At 35.7% G+C, this 25184-nt stretch overlaps 1 protein-coding gene and 1 non-coding gene across 4 annotated transcripts in view; one reads left to right on the top strand and one right to left on the bottom strand.

Moving 5' to 3' along the window:
* Positions 1-25184, top strand: part of MARCHF1 (membrane associated ring-CH-type finger 1) — a 917917-nt gene that overhangs the window by 53035 nt on the left and 839698 nt on the right. The window lies entirely within an intron of this gene.
* Positions 12319-12455, bottom strand: LOC116530580. The gene has a single exon (XR_004260076.1). It is a non-coding gene; the product is annotated as a small nucleolar RNA SNORA2/SNORA34 family (small nucleolar RNA).

Raw genomic sequence — 25184 nt, forward strand, 5'->3', positions numbered from 1 at the left:
TAACCCTCACAACAAACCTATTATTAACCCCTATTGAACTGATAAGAAAAGTGAGGCATAATGAAGTTAAGAAAAATACCTAGGGTCACAGCAGGTAAGCAGAAAATCTGAAATTAGACTACAGGAAGCCTTTAGTTTGGCTCCAGAATCTATGCTTTTAACTCCTATCTGTGAATAAGTAAGGTCTGTGGTTTAATTGAAAATGTTATTAGTTGCTTCAGAAACTTTTTAGTTATCTTCTTGCTAAATCTAGTTTATATAAATACAACTTCATAAACAGCACTTTGAATTAGTCAGATAAAGCTCTGCTCTACATAGCAGCAAATACTCACTCCCTATAGTGACTTTGCTATATTCCTGATTTTATTTCTGTTAACCAACTCACTGGTCCTTGTCCATTTCTCTTGTATAGTGTTCTTCACTGTCCAGTAGCCACAATTTTGCTAGCAACTGTCTTTCGAGTCATGTGTTCTCTTCCTGTTTTGATTATTACCTGTATCTCTCTTGGCATCCAACTAATCTTTATTTTTGGAATAATATCTTTGATATAACAACTTTTCATTCATTAAAATTTAATTTCCTTTTGAATGTGATATAGACCACTGGCTGGATGCCTAGATCAGAAGATGATGTGGATCATAAAAACCAGTCATTTTGCATCTCATTGTCTAGTAACTGGTACCACACCCATGCTGTTTACATTGCATTTAATCCTGTTTGAGAACTTGCTATTTTGAGCATTATGTCCTCAGTGGAAAGCTGCAATTCTAGTAAAGGCAAGAATTTTTTTAAAAGTAGGAAAATTGAAATAATAACAAGCTTTCTTTACTGCTTGATGAGACAATATGCTGCTGGTCTGGGAGTTTAGAATGAAAAACATGAATATTTTACTATTAGGAAATGTTTTCAAGCACTTATTATAATTGAAAGTTTTGAAATCAACATAAAAATGTATAATAGTGAACCGCAGCTTGAGTACCTGCCGTAGTCACCGCTTCATGTGTTATGTTTTTTAAATCTCAATGCAAAATCTTATTTTAAATTTATTTTTGTTTTTATTTTTATTTTTTAACCTTGCCTCTGGGTATCAATTATTTCATGTATGATGTCTTTGCCATATTACAAAGTTTTAATATAGTGAAATGTTTCTATCATATTTCTATGCATTTTAGGTTTTCTTTCTTGATTACTGAGGTCTTTTATATTTATATTTATTTATTCATTAAGAGGAAATCTCCCTCTCACCCAGGCTGGAGTGTAGTGGCACAATCTTGGCTCACTGCAACCTCCACCTTCTGGGTTCAAGTGATTCTCCTGCCTCAGCTTCTCAAATCACTAAGGTCTTATTTGTATTTGTAATCTCAGGTTTTCAGTATGAGTCTTCTTATATTGATTTTGTAAGTTTTGTTTTACCTTTGAGTAAGTGTGTTTAACTCACCTGAAACAAATGTTTGTTTCAGGCATTTTGCCAGGATGTATTATGTTAATTATCCCCTTGTATCTTTTCTCCATTATTAAAATATTTCTTCTACTTGATTTTTCTTTTTCTTTTTTTTTCCCATTTATTTATTTTATTGCATTTTAAGTTTTGGGGTATATGTGAAGAACATGCAAGATTGTTGCATAGGTACACACGTGGCAGTGTGATTTGCTGCCTTCCTCTCCATCACCTACATCTGGCATCTCTCCCCTTGCTATCTCTCCCTACTTGATTTTTCAATCTACAATAGGAGAGCTCAACAGAATCCAAGCACTCTTGAAATTCATCCACTGAGTCATTTACTTTGCAAATCCTAATTTTAAAAATTATTTTATTTAATACTGTTTACTTCAGAAAGTCCTTTCTTTGTATTGGACTTGTAATTGCTTCAGGTATTCCGATTATGCATTTTTATTTAAATCATCAGCTATCTTCTCCAGAGGTTTTCTATCACCAGCATGTGTTTATTTGTTTTGACTTTCTCTCCCTCCCTCTCTCTCTCTCTGTTATTGGACTCTGTAGAGATATCATTATATTACTTTAAAAATCATCTCTGTTGGAGTAGCCCGTAGCCCTAGTGGCCGTTGTGTCACATGTGTCAGATCCTCTTATTCACCAGATCACTCTCTGATGCTTGTCGCAGTCTCTCATTCCATCTGTAATTGAGAAAAGCCACATGAGATCTCTATTCTGTGACTCTAGCCAACGCTTTGCTGACACTTTCCTGGCCTTTGACTTGGGAAAGAGAGAGATGGGAGCTGGGAACTGAGGGGCAGTGATCACCTCCCCAGAACTTTCAGCTCCCAATCTACCACCCCCCAGTCCTCCTCCCTCTACACACATTCCTGATCGTATTCTAAGAACATATCTATAGATTTACCTAAGGGAAGCTTTTGTTTCTGAGGGGTCATCAGTTACAAGCACCTGGATTTCTTCCACGGATATAAATTCCTAGGTCATTCCCATGTTATAGTTAATTGACAGGTTTTATGTTTTCAGTTTTCTCTGTGCTTATAAGGCACATGTTTATCTGGGATGGCAAATGCTATACATTTGTAGGTGTGGTAAAATGAAATGTATAGGAGAGAGGATGACTGTATTTTCTTGTGTCTCTCAGTTTGTGTGTGGAGAATGGCAAGTGAGAAACAGCTTTATCCCTTTCCTTTCAGAGCTGTCACTTCTGTGACTTCAGTCACCTTGCCCACCATTTCTCATCATTTGTGGAGCAGAAATTCCTCAGTTCTCCTACTTCTTCTACTTCTGGTGTTCTGCAAGGGCTCCCTTCTCATTAAAAGATTTTGGACAATAATGTTTACCTTGGGAACCATCATCTGGCAGAGGATTTTTGGATTTAATTCCCTAATGAATGAATTCTAGCTCATTAGAAAATTTTCATGATTACTGAGCAAATCAAGTAGAATGCTTAATTCCAGGAAGATGGAAATATTGTTTTAGTTTTCCTTATTTCTCCAGCACCTATAAAAGTGCCTGGCACACAGCAGATGCCGGCAAATGTTTTTTGAATAGCAAATTGGATTTAGCAATACAATTAGACTCATGGATGTGTGAAAAATGTATGATAGGGATTGTTCTGGTCTGCATAAAGCATAAAATTGTGTTTATATTATCTCTTTTACAGTATAAGAAATTATTCATATTTTAATCTCAAAATGTCTAGAGAAATGTAGCACATACTACTTGGGCTTAATGGTTTATTATATTACTCATCTTACATTTGTTCTGTGCCTTTCTTTGTGGTTATTTTAAAAATATGCATACATTTTTGCACATTGGTTTGCTGTTCTCATTCTAGGATGTAAATATGACCAGCAGGGCCCCCAGCTATGTATAAGTCATTCAGAAAGACTACTACCTCAAGTACATCTTTGCTTTCCCCTTCAAAATAAAAGATCTATCTGATTATCTGAACTAAGTTAAACTGAACTAAATAAATGATGAAATAAAGAGGAAAAGTACTTCTTTTAAACATGAGATACAGCATTAGGGATATGACATTTTTCACATTCTTTTCTTATCAATGACACTTTTGAAGACCTTCTTTACCTCACATGGACTTATTAAAATAGGACATATTTAATGAAAATATTGTTCGTTTTCAGGGAAGAAATATTACATGCCGCACAGTTTGGGGTGAATTGGGTAAAGACAGCATTCTGCTTGGCATGCTGCTTATCTTGCTTCTCATGGGTACCAGGTCAGTGTATAGTCATTCCTTGATATCCATGGGGAATTGGTTCCAGGACCCCTATGGATACCAAAATCCATGAATGCTTTTGTTCTTTATATAAAAGGGTGTAGTATTTGCATATAGCCTACACCCATCCTCCTGTATACATTAAATAATCTCTGGATTACTTTTAATACCTAGTACAAGTTAAATGCTATGTAAAGAGTTGATATGTTGTACCATTTAGGGAATAATGAAAAAGAAGTCTGTACATGTTAAGTACAGGCATGAGCATCCATTTTCTTTCCAATATTTTCAATATGTGGTTGGCTGAATCCATGCATATGGAACACATGGATATAGAAGGCCAACTATGATTATCTTTTAGGGTCCATCCAATTCAGACATCAAGAACAAAATGTGCAAAATGTGAAGAAGATTTTTTTTTTTTTTGAGATAGAGTCTTGCACAGTTGCCCAGGCTGGAGTGCAATAGCACAATCTTGGCTCACTGCAACCTCTGCCTCCCACATTCAAGCCATTCCCCTGCCTCAGCTTCCCGAGTTGCTGGAACTGCAGGCACACACTACCATGCCCAGCTAATTTTTTGTATTTTTAGTAGAGACTGTTTAGACCTGTTGGCCAGGATGGTCTTGATCTCTTGACCTTGTGATCCACCTGCCTCGGCCTCCAAAAGTGCTGGGATTACAGGTGTGAGCCACTGTGCCCGGCCCCTGAAGAGATTCTTTAGCTCTGTACTTTATCATAACAACCAGATAAGTAAGTATTATCAAGTCACAGCACGGACTGAAAATTATATGATTAAATAGAAATATATTTGTATTTTATATGTAAACATAAATGATATAGATTAGGATTCTGGTATTAAATTCAATTTTTTTTTTCATAAAAAGTACTTTTGTGGCTAAGTGAAATATAAGGCTTATCTTTCATAATCCAGGTCCTGGTTGACGAACCTTGTCTTTGTCCTACGTTACGCACACTTCATGCTGCTTCAAGGCATTTAATAATAGCCATGTACAATACACAGTCTGTGAAAGTACTCAAGAGTTACACTTTAGGCAGTCATCATTCACATGCATTTCTATAACCTATAGAAATGATGTTATCCTTGCTTTTCATTGTATGAAACTTGAGGCAATTCCTTCTGTATTCGCCGCATTCTTAAAACGCCTGCCACCTCCTTTGTGCTATAATGTTTTCTCAGTCTTTGTTGGGTGATTTTACTCTCTGCCATCTAAATCTGTGTCCTTCTCCATTATAGTCAATCACTTTCACTTGACCATTCCTGAATTAAGTTGTGGCAGTATGAATGTTTTACATTACTTCACTCTAAGGAAGGGAGAATTGATTCCAAATCTAGCATAACAAGACCAACCTCCTTACCTCCCACATTAACACCAAATATTTCCTTGCGCTGTGGATTTTACTTTTTGGCTATCACCTGCGTCACTGCAGGTTATAGTCCACTGTCCTTTTTCGGAACACAAGTCTGCAGTTGACAACAGCTAACATTTTTTTGAATAATTACCGTGTGCAAAGACTTGTTATAAATGCTTTACCTCTATAAATTCATTTAATCCTTATACCAACTCTATGAAGTAGATTTCGTTATTTTCCTCATTTTTATAGATATGTCTGAGGTAGAAAGAAATTAAACAATTTGTCCAATTCATACTTTTAGTTAAAAGAGTAACCAGGATTGAGATCTAAGCAATCAGGAGCCCAAATCTTCACTGGCTACCAAATCCTGAAAATGGTTTTTAGCCTGGATAAAAGTGCCTCATTAGGAAGAAAAAATAAACAGAGGATTGAAACACAGCTGACCTAATTCACAAATAGTATGACAAATACACGGGCTGGTAGCTCCATATATTTAGTAGGTCCTTAGCCTGTAGAGAGCTACTCATCCATTGATCCACAGTTTACCCACCGACTCACAGCTAATACAACAAAAAGCTTGCCCACTTGCAACAGGTTATTTACTCTATTTGTTGATTTCTTTTTGAGGCAGAGATGGCTAGATTCTCCCAGTACTCACTCTTGTTTCTTGAGTAAATGTGCTGTTCAGCCAATGTAGTTTTCAGCCTCTCTCCCTCTTAGGAATGACCCAGTGACTGAGTTCCTGTCAATGAGACAAGGGCAAATTTGTATGGGGCATTTAGGGAATCTCTCTTGAAAAGGGCGTTAGTCTCTTTTTTTACCCTCTTGCTTAGGTATTGGATGTGATGTTACAGTATTACATGTAGACACCAGCACGAACCATGAAAATGACAGTTTTCTTCTGGAAACAGCTGTGAAGTAAGCTGGAGGGAATCTGAATCTGAATACAACTTTGAGGTGCTATTCTACCAGCTCACTTCCAGGCTACTTTTAAATATAAGAGAAATAAACTTCTGTTTTGTTTAAGCAACTGTTATTTTAGATGTTGTATTATACAGCTGAAGTTAACCCACACATACTCCAAGTAGAAGAGTTTTGAACTAAAGGATAATACCAAATCAGGTAAACTGGTTAATAATAATTTGTACATAATATAATTTAGAGTACAGTTAGTTGCTTATTTTGAAATACAAATGTATTTACTTACATCACTTTTCACATCTTCAAAACATTATCTACTAGAAAGCATAATAATCAAGGCAATAACAGAATAACTTTCTGTATTAGTTCATTCTCAAAGTGCTATAAAAAACTACTTGAGACTCGGCAATTTATAAAGAAAAGAGGTTTAATTGGTTCATGGTTTTGCAGGCTATGCAGGCATCTGCTTCTGGGGAGGCCTCAGGAAACTTACAATCATGGCAGCAGGGGAAGCAGGCACATTTATTTGGCCAGAGTGGGAGGAGGAGAGCAAAGGGGAAGGTGCTGTATACTTTTAAACAACCAGATCTTGTGAGAACTCATTCACTACCAGGAGAACAGCAAGGGGAAATCTGCCCCCATGTTCCAGTCTCCTCCCACCAGGCCTCATCTCTAACACTTGGGATTACAATTTGACATGAGATTTGGGTGGGGACACAATCCCAAAGATATCACTCTTAGCATAAAAGAAGTATTTTTAAACAAAAATATGTTCTTTGGTTTCTTAAAATTGGCTCCTTACTTTTTTAGGAAAAAGTGTTGTCATTACTGCTTCAATGGATAAGTATAGGATTTGGATATTTAAAAATATTTTAGGCAGACTTTTGTTATTGTGTCTTTTTACTCATCTTTTTTCTTACTTCTTAACAAAAAGCGCAATGTTGGCACTAATATCTAAACAAAACCTTCCTTTCTACCCTTTCCCATTTCCCCTAATGAATTTGTTGCCCCCTTAAAATGAGTCAACTGAGATCTGAATGCTGACTAGCTGGCGAGCAGAATCTGTCTTTCATTGCTCTAAAAAGTAGTTGCTACGGTGACTTATTCATGGTTATTTTTACCAAATCTCTCTCCCCTAAACACTGAAGTCATTGCTACTTTTGATACGGTATGCTAGGTTTGGGAGGTTAGTTGGCTTGGGAGTGTGGGTGAACCTGACCTCCAGTTCTGATTCTGTTACTAATGAGTTGAATAACCTTGAGTAGTAATAGGCACTAAACATTTTTGGTTGCTCACTGCAGACACTTGTCTTATTACTTTATATATATTAGCTCATTTTGTCAATACAACAACCCATTGAGAGGAGTATTCATTATCACTTCCAGTTTACAAATTAGGAATTTTAGAGATTAAGTAATTTGCCCAAGGTGTTAGAGTTCATCTAGACTTAAACCTCAGCCTGTCTACCTACAGATCCTGCACTCATAACCTCTACTCTGTACCTCAAGTTATATAACCATTATAATACCAATTACTTTTCTCTGAAATAAAGTTAATGTTTAGCCAATCCTTTTGATACCTTATATACCAAAGAGTCAATGATTAAGATTGTATAAATAGATTATTATTATGTATGACCTAGTTATGATCCATAGGGATCTCATATAACTAACAGTCTCTCAATACCTCCCCATGCTCTTGCTAGATACTTTGTGAAAAACAGAATTTCTTGAAGCCACTGAAAACCTTTCAGCTTTCTGATAGAGGTCATCAGCTGGCCTGGGGCAGCTAGAGCAAGTTCTATAACAGTCACAAAATGGACTATTAATTTAGACAGTAGAAAGCTTTGTCTCCATATGTTTTCTTTCTATCTTCCACCTGACAGTGATACGGAGTATGTCTACCTCCATTTCTTATGATACCGTAGTTGGCTGGATCCTAATAATATGGAATATAGTCTGCATCTTGAAGTGCTTTATACTTTGCAGAATTAGAAAACTTCGATACAAACATTGCCCATTGGTGTATTAAGTTCTCATTAATCTGCCATGTTTCCATAGTCGTTTGCTAACTATTGCATTAAGATGCTTGAGTCTTTTCATTGCTACTGCATTTTCCACAAGATGGCATTGTAATTGAAAGTTAAGGGTCTGTGGAATTCTTTTTTTTTTTTTATGTTAAATTAACCCAATACAGAAGAATGCTAAAGTTGGCCTCAGCTACTCTTATTGGCGTTGTTCACTTGGTTTTAACGAGATCTGAAGTGCTTTATGGAGCATAGACAAGTATGGTGCTTCATGCGTAAAATGTAGCTTGGTCATCTCCCTTAGTATTCTGCCATACTGCAGTGAACGGTGGCATAACTTTTCTCTGTTTTCACTAATGTACTCTTTTAGACATTTACTTGGCCAGTGACTTTAAAAATGATTTCTGAATGTTGTTAGATTGTCACTATTACATATCAGAGTTTTTAGTGAAACGTAATCACATGATATACATTTTCTGATATTTTCTTGCTTGAACAAAAAGAATAGAACTTGGGAGGTTTTATTTTACTTAATGAAGTAAAATATGTCATCATAATATAAAATTAGTTAACAGAGTATCTGACACACAGTAGAGATTTGACACATGTTTAATATACAAATAAGACATTATAGGAGGCAGTGGTGATAAAAGGCTAGAGCCACATTAATAAATTCCTAACAAATATCTATTTAAAATTTTGTATGACTAAGCAATGACATATTTTGTATTCTCCAGAATATGGTAAATTTTCTAAGATATCTGAGTATTTTAGTTTGATTTTGGTGTTTGGATTTTTTCAGGGTTAAAATCTGGCTCATCTTCAAGGGTAGGCTGCATGAGTACTGACTGGTAAAACTCATGTCGCCTGTGGTAAAGGTGATGCTTGTAAGTGCAGCAGGAGGAATTATTAAGAGTCAATGACTTATGTACAGTTGAGAAAACTTTTAAGGTTAAATTAATGGTGAAACCTTTCACTCTGGACCTTGGGTGGTATGGAAAGAGAGCAGCTATTCCCAGGTGTCTTCCCTAAAGAAGGATGATGCACAAGGTTCATTTAACTGGTTCCAGCAATATATGGATCTCTCTTGCTAGCAATTAAGATAAAAGATAAGTAACAAGCTGTGACGAACATTCCATCTTAAAGTCTGAACTTGAGTAATTAAATATAGACAGAAAGTGTACTTTCTCTAGTCTTTACGGAAGTCATGATGAAAGAAATGATCCATTCTGAGACAAAGCAGAGAATTCCATAGAACAATTTGAGATAGAGAAGACAATTGGCAGAACATGCTGAATGGGCGTAAATGAAGGTCCTTATGCAAAAGCTGAAGGAGTTTAGCTCTACCTTTGAAACAATAAAGGCTTTTAAGCAGGAAAGTATCGAAATGTGATTTATTTGTTGGAGCACTCCCTCCGGCATCTGAATAGAAATGGAGTAAAAGAGATGCAGCTGAAGCAAGCTGAGAGGCTGTTTTCTTTTAGGCAGATAATGAAGATAGGAACTAGACCAGATTAGTTGGAATATAGAAGTCATGGATTTGAGAATTATTTATGAGAAAAATCCCATCCAGGCTTGGTAATGGACTGAATGTGGGAGAGGAAGGAGGCTCAGACTGACTCTCAGGTTGCTCATATGGGTGACTGGGAAGATTTAAATTTCATCCACTGAGTTAGGGAATCTAGAAAGATGGGTATTTTGGGAAGATGATGCATTCAGTTATTCAGAGATTTTTTTTTTTTTCTTTTAAAATGCACATGATTTTGGAGAGGAAATTCATTAAGCTTTAGTTACTATTTAAAACTGGTAATATTGTTATTTGCAGAGGAAGAAATGAGAAAGAGGAAGCTGGAGCCCTGGCAGGGACCATACCTACTTCACTGCTCTGCCTGACATGTCTCAGCCTTTGTTCCTGTGCTTCTATCTAAGCAGTGTATCGTCACCCTGCAGAGGATCCAGCCTTTGGCTCAGCTCTACCAATAAGCTTAGATATTGGAGGGGGGGTGTCATTATGGAAAATTCTGTTGTTTAAGGCATCAGGTGATCAAAAGAGGATTACTGCAAATCTATGCCTTTTCTTTTTTCTTTTCTTTCTCTCTTTTTTTTTTTTTTTTTTTTTTTTTGAGACAGAGTGTCCTTTGTTGCCCAGGCTGGAGTGCAATGGTGCGATTTCACCTCACTGCAAACACCACCTCCTGGGTTCAAGCGATTATCCTGCCTCAGCCGCCAGAGTAGCTGGGACTGCAGGCGTGTACCACCATGCCCAGCTAATTTTTGTATTTTTAGTAGTGATGGGGTTTCACCATGTTGGCCAGGCTGGTCTCAAACTCCTGACCTCAAATGATCTGCCCACCTTGGCCTCTCAAAGTGCTGGGATTACAAGCAGGTACATATTTTTAAATAAATATTTTCCTTTATTTTTTCAGAAGAAGACAAGGCATCCTTATTGCCAACATCCTTAGCATTGGGAGTCTGAGTGCTGATCTTCAGAGAAGTCCTGGCCTGTTCTGTAGTTGCTTTATTGTTCTAATGCAAACTTACAGGTTTGTGGATTCATAGTGCAGGCATAGCGCTCATGCAGGTTGACCTCATATGTCAATTAGTACTTTTCTGTAAAACATCTCCTCTCTAGCATGCATCTTTAATTCAATTTGAAGAAGGCTATTAAAATGTATTGATATATTGTGTTTTTCTTCCACATGAGCAGTATGAGGCTAAGAACTTCTGTGGGTTTTATGTAAATCATAGATTTTTCCCAAATTTTAGATAGTTAAGATTAAAGAAAATAAAGTTTCTTCATTTGTTTTTAGTATCTACAGTACAGTTGCTTTACATACAATTCTAGCAAAACATCCCAAATGTGCCTTGTTCATTGTCATGAAGCTTCTGGGATATCTGTATTCTGTAAATTGAATTTGCCATTTCTAGAAAGTTGAGAATATATGAGAAGTCTTGGAAGATACAAAAGCTGATTCACCTGAGTCTGGAGTAACAAGAAAATTAATGCCATCTTCTGTTCTGGAAAAGGTAGTGCCACATATAAAAATTGACTTTTTGACATGCATAGACAGTAATGAGTAATATGTGGTCATTATGAGTCTTCTCTGAAACTTGGGGATCAAAGGGAAACAAAATGAAAAAGAAAATTTGTCCAAAATAAAAGATAAGAGAGAGAACCATTGTTCAAAACATTAAATAGAAAGCCATAAAGCTTTTCTTCATCTCAGGAAGAACTTCATGGAATAAATAATAAGATTGTTTAGTGTCTTTATTATATGATGTATAGGCAATATTACAACCTAATTTTTGGTCTCCATACAAATATTTAAGTCCTTATGTGAAACACACCTGACATCAATAATCCTTTGCGAGTAGAATAATTTAATGGGATCTCAAGTTCTTCACAGATAGTATCTAATTTGATTACTGAAAAAATGTTCACACAAGAAAGATAAACACTAAGAGTAATAGGACTCAAGGTGATATTTAGAACCATAATTTTTTTTCTTAGTTGCATAGCAACCAGGAACTAACTACACAGATTTCTTTTTAAATGCCTTATTGCTTTTCAGAACTTCAACACACAGTTTGGACAGATGGTCAGTGGAAAGGTTTCTTATAGAATTCTTCAATGAATAGTGATCTTTAAGAAAATGCATTTTTCCTTAAAATTTGCATAGCAGAGGCATCAGATAATTGTGTGTCTCATTTTGGAACTAAACCCAGTATGTTTAACTTTAGTTATTTTCATGGTAAATCATAAAACTAAAGAAGATGTTTCTGTAACTGAGCTTCATAGTTATTTTTCTTTCTTCTTTTGCCAAGTGTTGCCTTGGAGAACAACTGAGACTTATTTAAGAAAACCTTGGGTATTATGAGTAATAATCCTCACAACAATAGATCAGTACATGTCTGTCTGCAATTCAGTATAGAGCACAGTCAACTAAAAAGAACAGTTTCAAGAACACTCATCTGTTAGCATACTAAATAAATACTAAAAAGCAACTACTTTATTTCTGGAGGCAAATTCAGCATTTAGAATGCTATTAGAATAGTTCTACTTTTTATTTTTCTTGGAATCCTTTATGATGAATTCCGAGAGCATCATAAGAATGAAGGTGTTTTAGTGGCAAGTTGAAGCATACAATCTTAAAACTAGGTTTTCTAAATTGAGTTTTTTTCAGTTTTTATTTATTTATTTATTTTTATTTTTTTTACAATTATAAATATTTTATGGATATTTTGGAACCCTTGTATTAATTCTATAAATAAATATTAGCCCACATCTATAACAAATGACTCATGTTTCTTTCTAATGAATTGACCGCTACTTTTCCGAAGCTATGAAATGGCCAACAGACCATAGAAAGATAATCCTTTAGGCTCCTGTTTGAAACCAACAGCTTCAGCAAACTACTGGCCTTGATTCAGGGCCAAATGTTTCAGTTTTTAATATAGACCCACTAGTAACTAAATAGAGAAGAAAAATCAATACTTATTCTCTACTATCATTATTAGAAAAAATTCTAAACTGTGTTTGATAAATTATGTTTTTATATTTTTCCAACTATCTCATTTGATTTGTTTTCTCAGTTTCCTTATGATGCCATATATATGGCATCATTTTATATATATATATATTTATATAATTATATATATATATATATATATAATTATATAATTATATATATATATATATAATGATTTAAAATTAAGGAGCTATGAGTAGTGGCTTTAAGCAGCTATGTAATTTCTCCCAGCGCCAACTATTATGCACAGTAAAGGATGAAACGCTGTGAAATAATAAATGTTATTATGCACTACTAGAAATAAATTTCAATTGTTAGTTGAGCATAAAAACACATTTTTTGTAAACAGAATGGTTTTAATAGTTTCTTGAATCTACACATCGTGTATAAAAATGATTTTTTCTCCTAGTAGTTCAATAAAACTCAAATACCATTTTTCCTAATGATTTGGAAAATGATTTGAAAGAAATTTTATTTTATGTGTTTGTTTCTTTGAATGAATATGGGATTATTTCACACTGCATGCCTGTATCAAAACAGCTCATGTACCTCATAAATACATACACTTACTATGTACCCACAGAAAATTTTAAAAATGTAAAAAAAACAACAACAAAGAAAAACATGTTTTGTTGTGAAAGACAATTCCTGCATTACATGTGCTTGGTTTCACATATCATTCTTGATAGGAAACTCTGAAGCATCAGAAAAAGAACAAGCAATATAACTATTTCTTACACACCATTAAGTTATTTAAAAAAAATACAGCAGAACCACTACCTGGCTTGCCTAGCAATTCCAATTGTCTAGTTTAGTCCTTTTGCCCTTAATATTTTTGGATATTAATCTTAGATTAAAATGTCTTATTATGTTGACCTTGATTCAATTCTACAACAAATTATTTGTTGTTTACTATGTTCTTGAACTGTGATAAACAGAATATAGAAATAAAAGAAAACAGAAAGGCATGAATTGCCCCTGTACTTAAGGCATTTATACTTAAGAGTACAAATCATCTTTCAGTGATTAATAAAAATCATGGTGCCCCCACAGCCACTTCTTCTAATCTAAATAATACTGCCTGCACTCAGCTCCGTGACTGGGAAGGTTGTGCAAGTTGTACTAGATCCAGAGATGAGCATTTGACCAGCAATATTCTATCTGTGGTCTTGCCAGCAACTCTGGAGGGATTCACAGGAAGGGTTCCATCAATAGGGCATCATTATCATTGCCTCTTTCTGAAATGTGGCAGGGAGGACAAAGCAGACATGCAGACAAAAGCAGAAAGCCACAATCACACACACACACACACACACACACACACACACACACACACACACACGTACTGTTTAGAAATTAAGCAGCACTTGACAGTTGCCTGGAGTTATAGTGCTGAAAAGGATTTCTTTATTTTTTCTTTTTGGACCATAAACAAATGATAAAATAGGCTTTAATTTTAAATATCCAGAGCAAGTAATTCCATATTTTTATAATATTTGCATGTTTAGTTATTCTTGCAGCTTAATTCTTCTCTATATTTAGCACTCTCTTTGCACAATATGGATTCTATCTATCTATCTATCAATCATCTCTCTAATCTACCTACCTACCTGTCATCTATTTTTACTGGTACAAAATTTTGTGTAACCCTGAGCTATATCCTCCTCTTTCTTTCTTTCTTTTTTTTTTTAACTTTTATTTTAGGTTCAGAGATATGTGTGCAGGTTTGTTGTTTAGGTAAACTTGTGTTACAGCACTTTGTTGTACAGATTATTTCCTCAACCAGGTACAAAGCCTCGTATTCAACAGTTATTTTTTTCTGCTCCTCTCCCTCTTCCCATCCTTCTCCCTCAAGTAGGTATGAGTATCTGTTGTTCCCCTCTTTGTGTTCATGAATTTTTCATCATTTAGCTCCCACTTTTATGTGAGAGTATGCATATACCCTCATTTTTCTCTAACATTATTTCTTATGTGATCATTTTATGAGGTTTTCAAGTTCTAATTTTTAAAGTTTTTGATTTTATGAATTATTTTTTATTTCAATAATTTTTACAAATAGCATTTGTAATAATCTTACATAATTAGTTGTGGTGTTCTGGAGCTTTAGTAAGCAGAGAAGCAAGGGGTGCAAAATGAGCTGATTTTCTAAGAAAAGTATCTTATTGATGAAATAAAAGGAAAATGATCTTGCTTACAGATTAACATCTCCAGCGAGTGTGATTTGAAATCAATAGATTCCACCAACAATATGATTATGATCAGTTAATGATTTCTTTGTCTTGGAATCCAGAGAAGAAAATAGCAGATAAGTTATTACCCATAAATGTCTGTTTTTAGTTCAATGTAAGTGTAATTTCTAAGGTAATGTTTGCCAATATGTCTCACATTCAATGCTAGATTTTAATGATATATCAAGATCCTCTGAATTATGTATAAGTCATAAATATTGCAATTATTTTCTAACTAGAACTAAATATAGTGCATCAAGTTTAGTGATTTTTGAAAGAATGCTTGATCTCATGGCTCTGGGTAGAAAGGCACATTTTCTAGTTTTTCATTCCAGCTTCTCCCATACATTGGTCTGTATTCATTAGCGTGTAGGTACATGGTCTGGCAAATAACGAAAGAGTCAATGTAGCTGTAAGACAACTTTAAAATTTGACATGTTTAGTAGGCTCAAGGGACCAATCATGTAAATGAAGGCACATGGTTTGAAAGCATTTACAGCACCACAGTCTTGAAGACTTAAACATTAAGCTCATTATCCTTCTGGAAAGGAGGCAAAATAGGGAGCCACAGCCATCCTATAGTTACCTGGTCTTGTTACATTACACAACTTGAATTATATTTTTGTTTACTTTTGTTGTGCCTGTACTCTGTCTCCTAACTAACTGTAACATTAATTTTTCTTTTTTGAGACGGAGTTTCGCTCTTGTTACCCAGGCTGGAGTGCAATGGCGTGATCTCGGCTCACCGCAACCTCCGCCTCCTGGGTTCAGGCAATTCTCCTGCCTCAGCCTCCTGAGTAGCTGGGATAACAGGTACGTGCCACCATGCCCAGCTAATTTCTTGTATTTTTAGTAGAGACGAGGTTTCACCATGTTGACCAGGATGGTCTCATCTCTTGACCTCGTGATCCACCCGCCTCGGCCTCCCAAAGTGCTGGGATTACATTCATGAGCCACTGCGCCCGGCTTGTAACATTAATTTAAGGCAGAAATTATTTCTTAAATTTATCTCTACCTTTAGTATGTGGCACAGTCTCTTTTGTAGAGGGTGACAATCTACAAGAGGAACATTTTTGTTGTTGTTGAATTATTTGTTATTGGGTTCTCCATTCTCTGGCATGGCAAAAATGAAATGGCATTAAATTCAGGCTTTCTCTTCCTTTTGCCCAGTGGACTGGAGTGTGAGAGGTAAGGGACACTGAGACAGGACAAGTATTACATAGGGTTGGGAAGAGATGAGCTTTGGGCTTTGCTGGCCACAGCTCCACCTATCAGCTGTTGACACATCCATTGTTTTATTTCAGCCTCAGAAGAGTAAACAGGTTGCTGCTGTTTGGTCCTTCATTTTTGTACTCAAAGTCCCGTAGGCTCCATCCACTTTCATGCATCAGAAGTAATCTGGCTACTTCCATACTGTGCTGGGCTGTAAGAAACTATATAAAGCTTTGTAGGTAAATACTGAGCTTTGCCAAATTCCTGAGTACAAGTCTCTTTTTCCCTATTCTTTAGATATATAAATGTATCTGAGGGTCCTGACCTTTGTACAGAAAATCTTTATCTAGTTGGGCGAGAAATGAGGTGTGGGTAGCCAGGAAGTCTAGTTTCTGCTGCTTCTGTGTTACCCCGAATCTTAGATGTTTTGTTCAAGCAAGAGTTATATTTTTTCAGGCTTAATGTTAAAAATTTAAAAGTTAATTTTAACTTTTTAACACTAAAAAGTGAGAAGGAAATCATTATAGGCTGGAGGGCCAAAATGTAGAAAATATGCGTGTAATATCTCCAAATACGTACTTAAGCATTTAAGATAAAATACGCAAGGAATAGATGTCATTGATGATGATTAGTTTATGGCACGTTGAGTACCTATCTTTTAATTAGTATCTTCTGTTCAAGAGACTAAATTTATATTATCTTTTTGATTTATTAAATATGGGCTCTCTTTTCAAGATCAGTGATCAATAAACACAAAAGAGCTAGTTTAAAAAAATTTGTAACCTTTCTGTATGTATGCTGAATCACATTAGGACACTCATTTATCTTTTCTCCATCTTGGTTGTCCATCTTAGTTTTAGAAGGAATATCTTACCATTTGTTACAGAAGATTATGATCTAAGATCAAGGAATATTGGAGGAGGGCCTAGGAGGTAGCCTGAACTCAAATGACTACTAACAATTTTTTGAAACAGATCATTTTATTGCAGTGAGGAGAAAATGACTTCAAGTTAAATTTTGTGCAAGAGGTTGATGATTATGAGATGGAAAATATGGGGAAAAGTTTAGCAACGGAACAAGCCTTGACTTGTTTCTAACTGGAGTGTGGCCTTGGTAGAAAATGAGGTTGGTTGATTTTGGTGCATAATTTCTCAAGATTTCATAGAATTATATAATTCTAATAAAAGGTAAAGAATTTCAGCTTCAGAAAAATGCTGTCAATATTGATGAGATAAGTTGACTTTTTTAAATGATTATAATTTTTCTGACATGTTAAGGAAAGATAAACAAATCTGTGAACTATCATTCTTGAGAATGAGAGGTTTCTTGACAATGATAAATTCTGGGGAATTAACATTCCTATGTTATTTTTTCCATTTTATTCACAGATTTATTTCATGTATAAAGAAAATATAATTTTACTTTAATATAGCTATTTGTAAATAAGACATATATGCATTAGAGAGAATTATTAGTAACTATCAGTAACAACATCTTAAAAGTTCAAGGCATTGCCAATTATTTGAAGTGAGTTTATTATTTAACATGCCCTGGTACTATTCTCTTGTGTGATTTTTTTCCCTTTAACTTTTAGTTGACATATAATAATTTTACATATTTTGGGGACATAGAGTGATAGATAGGTCAATACATGTGTACAATGTGTAATGATGAAATCAGGCTAATTAGCCTATTCTTCACCTGCGACATTTGTCATTTCTTTATGTTGTGATTATTCAAAATCTTCTCTTGTAGCTTTTTGAAAATACTGTGCATTGTTATTTTAAAATTTTAGCTGCATGTGGAAAATATGCAGAAGGTTTTACTATTAGTCCATGGTAAATGAAAATATTATATGTAGTCCATACAAAATAAATACTTTGAATAAATAAGATACTTTTATTTTTTAACAAAATACCAATTTATCAATCTTTGAAGTAAAGAACACTCGCAAAACTTGAGGGTTTTAGAATGGGACAATACCTTATTCTCAATCTCCGCATTTGGTCCTACTCTTTATTAGGACCCTGGTTTTCTGATTTCTCCTTAGAATGCACAGTATATAAATTCTTAGAGGTACCTTAGAATGTACAGTATATAAATTCTTGGAGGTACCTAACAGCAAATAAGAACATATATCACTTTGCTGATTATATAATTCACTCTGCTCCATCTTTCAGTTCTCTCCTGCATCTAATATTTTACTCCATTCCTACTTCTTTAGAAGTTAGATTTAAGCTTAAATGCCCTTTATCTTGAACTCACCACTCAACAGTTAATCTTTCTCAAAATATTCTGTAGCTCTATTTTATCATACTTAATAATAATTTGTAATTTTATATCTATATGTAAGTTGCATTTATTTGGTTAGTATTTGTCTTTCCAACTTGGATGCAATTTGTTTGAGGGTGAGGATTTTGCCATCTTGGGGGTCACTGTCCCATTTCACAGTACCTAATATGACGTCTGACACATAGCACAATGCATTTACTTGCAATGAGTAAATTAAGGCGTGACTAGATGAGTGGGTGGGTCCACTATGATCAAAGAAATGTGTTTGGGGTTTTACAAATGATGCTGGACACAGACTATGTCTCGTTCATACATTTATTTGATTAAAACATTTAAATTCGTCGAATATATGAAAATCTAAAAGCTGCTGTTCTAAAAAATAAATAAAACTTGAATGGTTTATTTACTATACTTAGCTTCCTTCTTCCCACAAACAAAATGAAACAAAGCAAACAAACATAAAACCTCCTGTGCACCCTGTAGTAAACAATGCAGCCCTGTTATTCATGGGCATTTATAAAAGTGTAGCATGTGAACATAATGGATACATCGGTGATGTAAAATCTTTATGTAAATGTTTAAGTTACCAGAAAGCATTCAGAGGTTAAGGATCTAAGGTGTTTTCAGTGTTATTTGGGGAAATTACTTATTTCTCATTACACGTCCTGCCACAATCTATTTCAAAATAAAGTATTTCCCCCAGAGCAACTCAACACTTGAAATTCAGACTAGGTACCTTTAAGAATTTATATACTGTATATTCTTAGAAATTATCATTAAAGAACTCCGAGCCAGATCTGACCACTGCTGTGGTGCTATATTCTGACTCTAAATAGTTTCAAAATGAGTGCAAATATGAAGGAGTGGGAGGGAAATACACCGGGGGCTGTACATGACTTTTCATTTGTTGCAAAATACACTTGCAGTGAATGTAAAAGCTCTTAGCTTACTAGTTAGTAATATCCACTTTACATTATTGGCTTGATTTGCTTCTTTAGCATTTAATAGACTGTTGCTAGAGGCCTCACAGTTTGCATTTCCCCCTGTAACTTGCTCTGTGTTCATGGATTATCTTCAGGGACATATATACTTGTTTTTCTCCCTTTGGTTATAGCTAATCATGTAACATAGTTTCTGGCATCTCTTCTGCAATCTCCTGCTTATGATCTTAATTGCAAGCTTCCGTACCATTTCATTGCTTGCACTCTTCTAATCTTTAAGGATTAATTTATAATTTGATTGTTTTCAAGAATGTGTTTTAGGAAGAAATAGCTTGCAGTAGTCTATTGGAAGGGATTGCATAGAGTATCTGCTTGATATCTTAAGGCATGCAGTGAATAGGGATAGGGAAGCTTTTTTTCAGATTCAACACTCAGGGTGTTGATTACCCAATAATGCCCATAGGGGCTATAACTTTTCTCTTTCCTAATAGCAAATAAGAAAATAAAATGTCTTTTTATTTTGTCTCTCATGAAGTTTCACTTAAGATCCTGAGCGAAAAGGTGGATGTATGGGTGAGTGTTTGTGTGTGTGTGCACACATGTGTGTATGTGTTGGTGGGGAGGGGATTGGGATATGGGGGTGTGGGGGTGCAGTGGTTGTGGTAGGAGGGTGTGGTAGAATAAGTTAAACCCTGTGAGCTGTGTATTAGTCCTTCCAAGGTGACACAAAAATGGCATGACTACAATTTCATATAGATATATGGTGATTTGTTAAGTGTCTATTGTAAGGGTCATTGCCGAGTTTAAAATGAGGAAACTGAGGCCAGTATAAGAAAATTAAATGGCAATTTATTCAGCTCCCGGGCGAGGTTCCATGGTCCCAGGGAAAGGGGCCAGAGAAGTCGCACTGACTTGCCGAGGCATAGGGCTCTTATAGTGAGCGAGGAGGAGTAGGGTGTTCTGATTGGTTATGAAGGAACAGGACGTGGATGGGGCAAGCTGCTATTGGTAGGTAGACGGGATTTCCGGTAAGTGAGCTGGCCAGAGGGAGCGGGACGTGGACGGGGCAAGCTGCTATTGGGCAGGTTTTGGCAGGGCATCTTTTAAATTTTGGCAGGTTTTTTCAACGGAGGGCTAGGTGCTGAGTGCAGAGCCTAGTGTCGAGTGCAGATTTGGCTGCTGAGTGCAGAGGTGGACATTGGGGGAGCTACATGGCAGAGCTAGGTTCTGAGTGCAGGGCTTGGTGCCGGGCGTGGAGTGGTGACGTAGTGTTTGGTCGCGGAGAGGGTTGGGTGTGTCTGAGCAATCGGCCTTACATCTACTCTGTGCCATGCACAATGAAAGATAATCTATGCACACAATCTCATGCATTCCTCATTTAATCCTGTGAAGTGTCAAAGACAAGGAGGAGGGAACTAAGCTCTGAAAAGTAAAATGACTTGTCCAAGCTGGTCAAATATTTTAGCTTCCTTTCCTTTTGGTGCTCTTGCTAAGTATTCTTCCCACTACAAATGAATTTTCATTTTTTGAAAGGGAAATATACACTCTGATGAGAAAAATCAAGTTTGCTGCCTTTATTGTACTGGAATAAATCATAAAGTTTGGTCACTAATCACGTTCCATGGGTCATAAGATTGAAAAAAGGAAAACAACACTAAGCTGAGTGGATAGAAACTGTGGATGTTCACATATTGGCACGACTTATTCCAAAGTAGAGGGAAACCATGAACCATCCCAAGAAGCAGAAATAAAATTACAGACTCAAGTGTGGGCATATGGAAATAATTGTGTCCAACCACTCCAGAAAGATGAACATCTATTAGTGATTTTTAAAGATCTCTTTTGGGAGCCTTATAATTGTAAACATGAAAATAAACTTGTAATTTTGTCTATCTGAACTCAGTCCCTCATTCTGCAGATAGATTTTATTCTTTCTCTCTCCAGGCTTTAATAGCATGTGAATTAGAATCCTTTTTTTTTTTTTTTGATGCAGTTTCTCCCTCTGTCACCTAGGCTGGAGTGCAGTGGCGCAATCTCAGATCACTGCAACCTCTGCCTCCTGGGTCCAAGCAATTCTCCTGCCTCAGCCTCCCAAATAGCTGGGATTCCAGGCATGCATCACCATGCCCAGCTAATTTTTGTAGAGATGGGAATTTTCCTTGTTTGCCAGGCTGGTCTTGAACTTCTGGCCTCAAGTGATTCACCTACCTCAGTGCTGGGATTCACCTTGCAAAGCGTTGAGATTACAGGCATGAGCCATAGTGCCAAGCTCAACATATCCTTTGTAATAGAACTTACAAACATTTTAAAAGTGTTATTAAGGCTTTTTTTCCAAGCCTTATGTTCTGTAACTAAAATTCTCAATGTTTCCCAACCTTTTAGTCATGACCCCCAGGGTTAGTAAGGATTTTCTTTTTCTCAAAAAAGAAGTTTGGAAAATTTAAATTTGTTGTAAGATTTTTAAACTACTAAATTATATTTTTAAGTCAAGACATGTTAAAACTTGTCATGTTTTGGAACAATGTATTTATGTAGAAGTGTTTAATGAATGAGGTATGAAAGACGATTGCCCATAAGAAACCCAATGTATTGAGATTCCCAGAGGGTCTTTGATAAGGTCTTTAGAAAGGGAGAAGAGGAGTTTTCTATTCTGCAGTGCTCAGTTGGAAGCATCATCAGTCACAATCGTATATGTGACTTGAGGCTGGATTTGCCATCACTACTTTCCAAAAGAGCCATTTAAGTTCTGAATGCCCCACTGATCAAACAGGATGTGCTCCTGCATATGTCAGTAGTATGTGTCTCCTAATTCAGAGACTGATACTGTCCATACTCCTCTTCTGGACTAACCTGTCCTCAACGCCCTCTGCTCTTGTCTCTTCCACAATCCTAGCCAATCATTTGTCTTCTCTCTTAGGGCATCCTCTGACCTTCCCCTTTCTTCATGCCATTCCTCTGGCAATTAAGTTTTCTCTTCCATCCCTTGCTTTGATTCCTCTGTCACAGTCAGCCAAATTCATGACCAGTGCCAGCATTTAATCCTTTTAGAATGGTTTCCCATCCACTTTGGAACACCCCCATTCTTTTTGCTGTATATAATATTGAACCATTGATATTCTTTTTTATCTTCCTGTCAGTTTTATTCCTTGATACTTTAGCTGCTCTCTCCCTAAAAATATAAATTCAGTAAGTTTCTGACATTGGCCTTCTTTATTGGCTCAGCATTTTCTACTTGGGTAATTTTGCCCACTCCCAAGGTTAGCTAACAGTTTTGTGCTTATGATTTCCTCATGTACAAATTCAGCCCTATCCACTCTCCTGAGTACCATAGTAAACTCTTTTTCTGTTGGGTAGACATTTTAACCTCTTTTTTTTTTTCTGTAAAATTCAGAGTGTTTAGATCCAGACCTGCCTCCTAAAGATGGCCTTACAATTAGTCTGTGTTCCTTGTATAACTTAATGGCTTCTTTAACCCAGGTTAGAAAACAAATACATAGGACCTCATTTTACTTTCCTCATTTGTCGATTCTTAGCAGTTATATCTTCAAAATAGTTCATTTTTCCATCTCTATCTTTCAGTTTTTACTTAACCATTGCCATAGATTCTGCTACCATATCTGGTACTCCAATCTCTAACGCATTTTCTCCTTTAGAATTTTTTCACATGGTCATGGTAGCTATTACTCCTCTGTGAAATGTAAGCGTCTATTGTTTTCAATATATTAAATACTTTAATTATGTGTAAGGGCATCTTAAGATCTGGTGTTATCTTAATTTATAGTGTCTTTAAAAAAATAACATTTCTCCAAAGATCCTACACTAGGTAACCTAAACATTCTGTGTGTTTGTGTTTCTGTGTTTCAGCTTTTTCTTCTCTCCCCCCATTACTCAAGTCTCCGTTATCCTGTAATAATCAGTTTAAATGTCACCTCCTTTTTTGGTGACACCCTGAATGAGACTGGACAAATGGGTAAATTCTCCCTCTTTACCATTTGCATGTAAGTATCTGGTGCATTGGTGTACTTGCTGCCCTCAAACTATTATTACTTGTGAGGCTGAGGTGCACAGTTTGCTTGAGCTTAAGGCATTCCAAACCAGCCTGGACAACATGGCCAAAACTCATCTCTAGAAAAAATACAAAAATTAGCTGGGTGTGGTGGCACACACACATAGGACCAGGTAGTCCAGGGCAGGGAATGAAGCAGGAGAATTGCTTGAGCCGAATAGCTGAGATCACTCCACTTTAGCTTGGGTGACAAATGAGACCATCTAAAATAAACAACTAGTGTTATTATTGATTTCATGCATGCTTTTATTCATCAGTTGTAAAAATATGAGTTCAAGGGTAGAAATAGTTCAAAGCATTGGAAAGGACCTATAGGGGAGATTTAGGGTACAGTTTTGAAATTTTAGGTTATATTGAGACAATCATGGCAAGATCAGATGCCTAGGCATAGGTTTTAGGATCTATGGGTATCTTAAAAGCTCAATGTGGTCAGAAATAAACTCCCATAAGTATATACCAGTTGGCTCTAGTCAGTCACATATATGACTTATGGTCTGAGAAATTGCTTCAGCTGGGTATTTATTGTGGCAGAGAGCTAAGAGCTGTGATGATGATGTTCTACAGCGATGGAAGTAGGGAGAAAGGAGAGCGAGAGACTTTAGAATTGAGTTGAGTGCCTATTGTTTTAGAAGTGTTCTAGTTCTAGGAGAATAGGTTTAGGTGTCTTAAATTTTGACTTTGATTCCTGTTATTTATAGGTTCCAGGGCTCTATATTTGTTTGGTTCATATAATTTTCTTCTAACTGAACACATTTGCTAATAGAATTCTGGTAGATAGTGAATTCTATTGCAAATCGAAATATTTCTTATTGAACAAGTATACTTGAGTTTTTAAAATGTAATTTAATTTATAGAAAAGAATCCATATTATGTTTATCTTTGTTTTAGAAAACTAAGTACCATAAAAGTTACCTGTTTTTATATTAGTGCCACCTCTCGAAGATAATTTCCTCTGTAAGAGTTGAATATAGCACTGTATGGAGTCAGAGCCCAGTCAGAACGCAGAACCCACTCTATTCAACTATTGACTGACTTTAGAGCGTCATGGAAGACAGGTTAAAATAATATTTGTGGTCTATGTCATTTCAGTTGCACCAAGTAGAATTACTCTCTTCTGTACTTCTAAAGTCTGTGCAACTTCAACTGGAATGCTTCGGCCACATTTGTCTGATTTAATTTGGTGGGCAAAAATCCAACTTCCTTAACCTCCAAAAAATTGTGCCTTATGTACTTTTGAATACTTGATTCATTTTCCTTAAATGAATCAAGTACCCCATTTCAATAATAAAGGCAATCTCTCAATTTCCATCTCATTCTTAATGGCCTGCTGCTTTTGGATGCAATGATTTTCTTCCATTACAGTATTTCTAAGATTTCCATTTAATGTGTCAAAGTTATCAGGACTTTTAGTGCTAGGGTTTTTTCTTCCCCATTAAAACACAGATTTTTAGAACTATAAATTATTGTGAACATTTAAGAGATTAAGTCTAGGAGGCTGTTTTAATGGAGAGAATAAAACTTTAATGGAAAGAACATAATACATTCTCCTTGCACAAAGCCCAGAACATAGTGGGCACCTGATAAATACTTGTCAGATGAATACAAGTTTAATGTTTTTTAAAATATTAATTTCAAGCAGGTATTTGATTAGTATATGAATGTGAGGAGAATATGACTGTATACTTTAAGATGTATTTTGTTTAAAATATAATGATTTTTAAGAAAACACACTGGAAACATACTTTTTATACACCTCTATTTTATTTAGACCTTTTTTTGTCCTGAAAAATAATTAATCATTTTATATTATAGAGTACACATGACAAGGAAGTGAATTATCTTCTATGTATCACTTAATTCCTTCTAACCATATCAGAATACCTCACTTTGCTTCAATC

The sequence above is a fragment of the Sapajus apella genome, unplaced genomic scaffold (assembly GCF_009761245.1).
Source record: "Sapajus apella isolate SASKATOON/1434 unplaced genomic scaffold, GSC_monkey_1.0 scaffold67, whole genome shotgun sequence".
NCBI classification, from domain to species: Eukaryota; Metazoa; Chordata; class Mammalia; order Primates; family Cebidae; genus Sapajus; species Sapajus apella.